Source organism: Hemitrygon akajei, chromosome 9, assembly GCF_048418815.1.
Source record: "Hemitrygon akajei chromosome 9, sHemAka1.3, whole genome shotgun sequence".
Lineage (NCBI taxonomy): Eukaryota > Metazoa > Chordata > Chondrichthyes > Myliobatiformes > Dasyatidae > Hemitrygon > Hemitrygon akajei.
Window position 1 is genome coordinate 128,558,995 of NC_133132.1, and position 9,503 is coordinate 128,568,497.

Below are 9,503 nucleotides of genomic sequence, written 5' to 3' on the forward strand. Positions count from 1 at the left end.
TAGTTATACCTTTACAGAAATCAGCCTATTATCTAACATCTTAAGCAAACAAAATAACAAAAGAATATACTTGGGGGAGAAATTTGTCTTTTCCTGATCATACTGCACAGTTTGGGAACTAATTCTAATCAGCTCCGCACACATGCCATGAACATAATTTTCATATAGTCAAATATATTTGCCACAGCTTTGACTATCTTATCAAGCAACTATCTTATCTGTGATTGAATGCTCCCTTCACACCATTCACAATGGCACCTCTGATAAACCTCTGAACATGACATTGTATCCAATACTGGGTGTCATTCCTTGTTGCATTATAGCAGAATTTTTCCAATCTTTCCACGTGACATAATCTTCCTATTGCAAATTAGTGTAGTACTTTGACAATGTCCATAATCAGAAAGAATTGTGGCAGAGGACAATATTGATTTGAACTCAAGGTCAGGATCTGAGTCTCGATCTGAAGTTTCATCTCTCATTCATCCAACTTGTTATTGCCATGTTATGCATTCTGGCCTCTATCTGTAAAGGTGACCATTATTTGGCAAATGATGAACACAAGAGGTTCTACAGACACGGGAAGTCATCAGAAATACATACAAAATGCTGGAGGAATTCCAGCGTTTGGCAAATGCGGTAGAACTGTTACTTTAAACACCCAGCTGCAATTTACCTGATACTGTAACCATGGGGATATCGCACAAAACTCTTTAGAACCATAGAACATTACAGCACAGAAACAGGCCTTTTGGCCCTTCTTGGCTGTGCTGAACCATTTTTCTGCCTAATCCCACTGACTTGCACCTGGCTTATATCCCTCCATACCCCTCTCATCCATGTACCTGTCCAAGTTTTTCTTAAATGTTAGAAGTGAGCCCACATTTACCACTTCATCTGGCAGCTCATTCCACACTCCCACCACTCTCTGTGTGAAGAAACCCCTCTAATATTCCCTTTAAACTTTTCCCCCTTCACCCTTAACCCATGTCCTCTGTTTTTTTTTCCTCCCATAGCCTCAGTGGAAAAAGCCTTCTTGCATTCACTTTATCTATACCCATCATAATTTTATATACCTCTATCAAGTCTCCCCTCATTCTTCTATGCTCCGGGGAATAAAGTCCTAACCTATTCAACCTTTCTCTGTAACTCAGTTTCTCGAGTCTCGGCAACATCTTTGTAAACCTTCTCTGCACTCTTTCAACCTTATTAATATCCTTCCTGTAATTAGGAGAACAAAACTGCACACAATACTCCAAATTTGGCCTCAACAACACCTTACCTCAGCATAACATTCCAACTCTTATATTCAATACTTTGATTTATAAAGGCCAATGTACCAAAAGCTCTCTTTACTACCCTATCTACCTGTGATGCCACTTTTAGGGAATTTTGTATCTGTATCCCAGATTCCTCTGTTCTACTATACTCATCAGTGCCATAGAACCATAGAACACTACAGCACAGTACAGGCCCTTCAGCCCTCCATGTTGTGCTGACCCATATAATCCTTAAAAAAAAGTACTAAACCCACACTACCCCATAACCCTCCATTTTTCTTTCATCCATGTGCCTGTCCAAGAGGCTCTTAAATACCCCTAATGTTTTAGCCTCCACCACCATCCCTGGCAAGTCATTCCAGGCACTCACGACCCTCTGTGTAAAAAACTTACCCCGATGTCTCCCCTAAACTTCCTTCCCTTAATTTTGTACATATGCCCTCTGGTGTTTGCTATTGAAGCCCTGGGAAACAGGTACTGACTATCCACCCTATCTATGCCTCTCATAATCTTGTAGACCTCTATCAAGTCCCCTCTCATTCTTCTATGCCCTACCATTTACCTTGTATGTTCTACCTTGGTTTTTCCTTCCATAGTGCAATACCTCACACTTGTCTGTATTAAACTCTATCTGCCATTTTTCAGCCCATTTTTCCGGCTGGTCCAGATCCCTCTGCAAGCTTTGAAAACCTTCCTCACTGTCCACTACACCTTAAATCTTTGTATCATCAGCAAATTTGCTGATCCAATTTACCATATTATCATCCAGATCATTGATATAGATGACAAATAACAATGGACCCAGCACTGATCCCTGTGGCACACCACTAGTCACAGGCCTCCACTCAGAGAAGCAATCCTCCACTACCACTCTCTGACTTCTCCCATTGAGCCAATGTCTAATCCAATTTACTACCTCACCATGTATACCTAGCGACTGAATCTTCCTAACTAACCTCCCATGCAGGACCTTGTCAAAGACCTTATACAACATCCACTGCCTTCCCTTCATCCGCTTTCCTGGTAACTTCCTCGAAAAACTCTAATAGATTGGTTAAACATGACCTACCACACACAAAGCCATGTTGACTCTCCCTAATAAGTCCCTGTCTATCTAAATACTTGTAGATCCTATGTCTTAGCCTCTTTCCAATAATTTACCTACTACAGACGTCAAACTTACTGGCCTATAAATTCCCAGATTACTTTTAGAGCCTTTTTTAAACAACGGAACAACATGAGCTATCCTTCAATCCTCCGGCACCTCACCCGTAGATACTGACATTTTAAATATATCTGCTAGGGCCCCTGCAATTTCAACACTAGTCTCCTTCAAGGTCCGAGGGAATACCCTGTCAGGTCCTGGGGATTTATCTACTCTGATTTGCCTCAAGATAGCAAGCACCTCCTCCTCTTCAATCTGTATAGGTTCCATGACCTCACTACTTGTTTGCCTTATTTCCATTGACTCCATGCCAGTTTCCTTAGTAAATACAGATGCAAAAAACCCATTTAAGAACTCCCCCATTTCTTTTGGGGGAGTAAATTTATTTTGGGGGGTAAATTTCTTTTTACCGAAACAATTCAGCCCTTCGGTGGCAACAAAAGAATGGGGAGCCAGGATGAGGCACATTATTTAAACGACCTTGGAAATGAAGAAGATAGCATCACTGCACATTGAGTTGCCTGTTCACATGTCATCAGACTGGAGAGGTCATATCAAAGGAGCAAAATGAAGCAAAACATTTCCATAAGAATGCATCTTCACTTATAGCATGGGGTTTAGTGGGTAAGGGAAACTTGTGTGGCAGAAAATCATGATATGCATAATATCATTACAGATTTAACCTTTCCAATCTCTTCCATGTCAGCTGTTGTGATGATATTGCTTTCATTTACTGTAGATATCCACTTGCACAGGGGTTTCTTTTAGGTGCCCTGTGTCATTTTTATCTGTAGATTTTTCATGTCCTATTGACTCCTTCATCATGAGCAGCCCCTGAGGAATAAAGATTACTATTGAAGCCTTTGTGGATCCACAGGCTATGCTACAGGTACAAGAGACATCTGGCAAGTGAGTAATTGGGATAGTGGCATGTTTCTCTTGTAGTTTAAACCGGACCTTGCTGTGCTGTCGATGAATGCACCCACGGAGCTCAATGCAGTCCTGAATACTCCTAAATTTTGAGTTGTCATGGGCTAGGGATTTTGACAAGTTGTTGAAGATGTTCCACATTTTTCAACAGGCTTTAAAAATATCTAAGTATTTCTTCCCATGAAAGTGCTTGGATGGTATTGACACGTGGTCAATGCCATCCAATGAGATGTAATATTGAGGTGGCTACTTTAACATGTATAACATATGTTTTGGTCTTGTATCAAGATAGATAATTTTTGGAAAGATGTCTTTAAAACTTTATCAAAAGTCTTGAATTTGGACTTACAACCGAATTTATTTACAGCAATTTTTGGGATCACTCCACAGGAAAGCAGGATATATTCCTGTTTCCGCTCAACAGATGATAGCTTTTACAACTTCATTGGCTAGGAGAGCCATTTTGCTTAAATGGAAAGACTTTAATCCACCTACTGTTTTTTATTGGCTTACCTCCATTATGTCCTGTCTAAGTTTAGAGAAAATAAGAAGTTGGACATTTGATACATCCTTTAAATTTGAAGAAACATGGCGACCTTTTATTCAATATTTTCATATGGTTTGATATATTGCTCTTCCAGTTACTTTCTCGAAATGCTGGATTTGATCAGAGAGTTTCTCTTTTTTCATGCTTTTACTCTCAGTAGGAGCTGCCCAGTTCCTTTTTTTTCTCTTTTTCTTTTTTTTTCCTTTTGTTTAGTGGTGTTTTTTATGTATATAAAATTATAAAAGTTTCTTTATCTTCTTTCTTCTTTTCAGGGAATGATAAGAGGAGAATCGATTATCTTATTTTTTATTATATATTATTAGATTAATACTATGTATGATCTTGATAATGTTTATTTTACCTTTTAGATGAATTGTTATCGATATAGATATTTGAGATAATTCTCCTCCTGTTTATATTTAATTAATAAAAAGATTGATAAAGAAAGAAAGACATATGGTCTCCATCAAGCTCCCAGCTCAGATTAAGTTTATTTATTTCATCTGGTTTTGGATACAGAGAGGAGTTGGGTTAGGTTATGATTTAGTGACAAGGATGTGGGAGAAGTTAGATGTAAGGCCAGAGTCTAATCCCCCACTCCACATTTGAGGGCCAATGACATAGATGCGGGGCATCTGTGGTCAGATGTTGGGTGATCCCCTTGTCAATGAATTGTCAGTGGGTTCCAGAGCTGGAGTTCCATGTGGGCAGGAGGAATGAGGTCTGATGACACCCAGGGGTCGCTGATCAGTGAGACTGAAGTTGGAGGTCTAGTGTTCAGTAATCGGCAGGTCCTGGGGTCGATGCTGAAGTTCGAGACCTGACGGTCAAATCTGAAGTCTGTAAGTTGAGGAACATTGACCAGTACCCAAGTCTGTGAATCTCTGTGAGCCAGTGAGGAAGTTGCAGATTAAGCTCAAGTTGAATGAAGTTCAAGACATTGAACCATATATAAATACAGCCAAACAAAACAGAAGGTCCAATGACTGCAAGATCAAGTCTGCTGGAGGCTGGAGGCTGAAGACAGCCTGTCCTGGAGTTGGACAACTGTGTATGTGTGTGCGTGAGAGGGAGGAAGGAATGGGGCCTGGTCTGCTGTTGTTCATTTGTTGCTTGTTCTCTTCTGTTTTGTCGTGTTCCGTGTTGTCCGGCTGAGCATTGCAGGTACGCTACGTTGGCGCCAGAATGTATGGTGACATTTGAAGACTGCTCCCTACACACCCCTGGGTATTGTTGGTTGTTAACACAAGTTATGCATTTCACTGTGTGTTTCTACATACACGTGATAAATATGAGGCACCCTATTCAAGGTTGAAAATTCCAGATCTAAAATTCAAAGTTCAAGGTAAATTGATTATCCAAGTATGTATATGTCACCATACACAATCCTGAGATTATTTTTTAATGAATTCATTGAGAATAACTACATACTCAATAAATCCATTTTAAAAAGTATCTCAGGTTTGTATATGGTGTGTTGACATATATATTAATAAATTTGCTTAGAACTTTGAATTTTGAAGTTCTAACCTTGAATAGGGTGTCTGATTCAGCTATATGACATTGTTCATGCAAATAAAGTGGCCTACCTGTTGGATCTAAATTAGGCCTCTATGTTGGGGCTGTTAACTTAGAAAATGATGCTGTCATTGGTGTGCTTATCCTGCTAACTAATTTGGATGATTTGTAGAAAGAAAGTTAGAGATAACTTTCCGTTGCTTTGAGGTACCTCCTGTAAGTTAACCAGGTGCACAGAAGCATAAGAATCACTGTTCTCTCGTAGATCATTACCTTTTTTCCACCTTTAAGATCTAGATCTTTCCTTTAGACCTCCAAACACTGTGCTAATCAATAAAAGAAATAGCGAGTTCATCAGCACTGTGTACCCATTGTTAAAAAGTGGCTCCCATGGAATGGGACGTGGTCCATGTCTCCCAGAATCTTCCAAAACCTTTTTTTGTCAAGATGCATTGTTGTATAATTTGACGTAAAGAACTTTTGTTTAAAAATTTTTTTTAAGTGCTATAAACTTTTGATTGGTAGATTTTAAGTGCAAGGCTTGTCCTCTAGTATGCTTTAGAAATTGCTTAATTGATAATTTGGAGCTGCAAATGTGTGAACATGCAAGATTGCCTGTGTACTGCAAGTCAATGACTGGAGTTGGCATAAACCTGCTTCTCAAGTGAAGGTGACATAGATTAAACACTTTTCCCTTTGTCCTGCAGAGTAGATCCACTTCAGGGGAAAACTTATTGGGCAAAGCGGTGAGGAAGACTGAGAACTGTGCTGGGGGAATAACAGAGTTTTCCTTGATACCTGTCTGTAATGAAAAAAGATCTTCTTTGGTCCAGCTGATTGGTCCAGCAGGGGAGATTTGATAGAGGTCTACAGAATTATGAGGGGTATGGATAGGGCAAATGCAAGCATTTACCTGAAGTTGGGTGGGACTACAACTAGAGGTCAAGGGTTAAAGGTAAAAGGTGAAAAGTTTAAGGGGAACATGAGAGGAAACTTGTTCACTGAGAGGTCATGAGATGGTGGAACGAGTTGCTGGTACAAGTAGCGCATATGAGCTCAATTTCAATCTTTAAGAGAAATTTGGATAGGTACATGGGTTCTATAAAGGAAAATCTTACCTGACAAAATGTTAGAGTTTTTCAAAGAAGTAACGGGCAGGGTGAACAAAGGAGATGCAGCGGATGTTATTTACTTGGATTTTCAGAAAGCATTTGATAAGGTGGCTCACAGGAGGCTGTTTAACGAGATAAAGTCCTATGGCACTACAGGAAAGATACTGGCATGGATAGAGGAATGGCTGACAGGCAGTAGGCAGTGAGTGGGAATAAAGGGGGCCTTTTCTGTTTGGCTGCCAGTGACTAGTGGTGTTCTTCAGGGGTCAGTATCGGGACTGCAACTTTTCACATTGTTTGCCAGTGATTTAGATAATTGAGATGATGGCTTTGTGACAAAGTTTGCAGAGGATATGACAAAAGTGGGAGGTAATGCTGAGGAAACAAGGTGATTGTAGCAGGACTTAGCAAATTGGAAGAATGGACAAAAAAGAGGCAGATGGAATACAGTGTTGGGAAATGTATGGTAATGCATTTTGGTAAAAGGAACAATAGTGCAGACTGTTATCTAAATGGGGAGAAAATTCAAACATAAGAGGTGCAGAGGGATGTAGGAGTCCTCGTGCAAGGCTCCCAGGTTGAGTCTCTGGTAAAGAAGGCAAATGCAATGTTGGCATTTATTTCAAAGGGAATAGAATTTAAAAACACACAGGTAATGCTGAGGCTTTTAAGACACTAGTCAGGCCACACTTGTAGTTTTATCAACCGTTTTTCACCCCATATCTCAGAAAGGCTGTGTTGCCATTGGAGAGAGTCCAGAGAAGGTTCACGAGGATGATTCTGGGAATGAAGGGGTTAACAAATAAGGAGTGTTTGGCAGCTTTGGGCTTGTACTCACTGAAATTTACAAGAATGCAGGGGAGGGATCTCATTGAAACCTACTGAATGTTGAAAGGACTAGATAAAGTGGATGTGAAAAAGATGTTTCCTATGGTTGGGGTATCCAGAATTAGAGGGCGCTGCCTTAGAATTGGGGGGGGGGGGCCTTTTAGAACAGAGGTAAGAAGGAATTCTTTTAGCCAGAGAGTGGTGAAGCTGTGGAATGCTCAGCCACCGACTGAGGTGGAGGCCAAGTCCATGGGTAAAGTAGAAGTTGATCATTTCCTGATTGATCAGGGCATCAAAGGATATGGGGAGAAGGCAGATGTATAGGGTTGAGTGGGATCTGGGATTAGCCAAGATGAATTGGCAGAGCAGACTCGATGGGCTGAATGGCCTGATTCTGCTCTATGTCTTATGGTACATGACTGGTAGGGGTATGGAGTTCTATGGTTCTAGTGCACATTGACAGGAGTAGGCAGTCTAAATGGTTAGACACAGAGTAGATGGGATGAATGGCCTGTTTCTGTGCTGTACTTTTCTATGACTATATGACTCTATAGTTAAGATTACAGCAAATTTCTGTATTCAGTCAATTTTAAGAATGATGTCCCATAGTGTCTAACAATTGACATTGTTCAAGGCTTCTGAATGGTGAAAGAACACTTTACATGGTGGTCAAATGCTCCTTCTGGAATTTCACGCAGCATAATAATGTTATCATGCTGCATAAACAATGTTCGATGTGGGCAGGTTCCTGATTGCTTCCTGAACTTGTCCCCTTGTGCCAAGCTTGTACCTGCAACTGTTGTGACTTGCCAGTTCTAACTGACAAACTCTAATTGGATTTTGATTTTAAGTTAGAAAGGCCATTTGTTCTAAATGAGCTAGATTGGGCGACATAGCAACCTTACAATGCTATCAAAGTTTCTCACCTGTCCCCATCCCTGGCTCCCAAGAATTTTCTGCCAATGTACTTTTTGCACTGATTGGCCTAAAACAAATCATTCATCCCTGAATCCCCACACCCCGAAACTCTATTGCATTCCTTGAGGCATCTCCAGTTCTGTATATACTTTCAAAGTCATATTATGGTGTATTAAGGTACTTTGCTTCAGTATATTATCAATGAATGCATGCAACTTGCAAAGACTGCAGAAAGTTTACAGGTACAAGGCATGCTTTAATTTACTAATATGATCACTGATCTTCGGGGGCAGAGTAGAGATACGTCTCTACCAAGGAAGGTGTAAGATGCTGCTTCCCTGTAGGTCACCCTTGGGCAAGGTGTAGCACCTGCTTACCCCCCCCCCCCCACTGATCAGGGTCACATGGGAGCAGGTGGTGCATCATTGTATGAGTAGCTGGTATATAAGAACATAAGAAATCCTGGTTATGCAACCACTGACGCCAGGCAGACAATCTCTTAAGAATATTAATAACGGCTGGAGTCACCCATGTTGAAATGACACTGGCCAGAAGAAAACAATGACAAACCACTTCTGGAATATCTTCCAGGAACAATCATGGTCAAAGATCGTGATCGCCCACATCATATGACACAGCGCAAGATGAAGATGATGATGATGACAATGGTGATCTGCCTCTTTTGCACTTGGCAAAGATCCAGAAATCCCTGGAGATGTTCGATTAAAGTTACTGCATAAATTCTCAACACCTCTGTTAAAATAGAACACTAACTGTCCTACTCAGTGGCATTAAATTAACTAAAGATGTATAAGACTTCAAAACCCATTTCTCTTTTTTGCACCTTATATGTTGGATTATCATTCCCTCCTTAAGATGTCCCTGGCACAAAAGACAGTGCTCTGAGTCAGTGCTGAATACTTCCTGGACCTTCCTATGCTCATTGATCTTTACAAAGTATCTAGTATGTTGTTGATCAACCATTTTTCACAAGTTCTTTTTGCATCTATTTCCTTTTAAATCAGTTTCCTTGTAAGGTGGCTACTAGATTGTTTTCTTACACAGGTCCCCATCTCATCTGAGCTCACTTTCTATAGACCAGGACTCCCTTGCTCAACCATCCTTGGTGTCTGCTTTGTCCGTTAACTCTTGAGTTATGTTAAAGAATAAATTCACACACAAGGTTCAGGAAATGTGAACAGGTA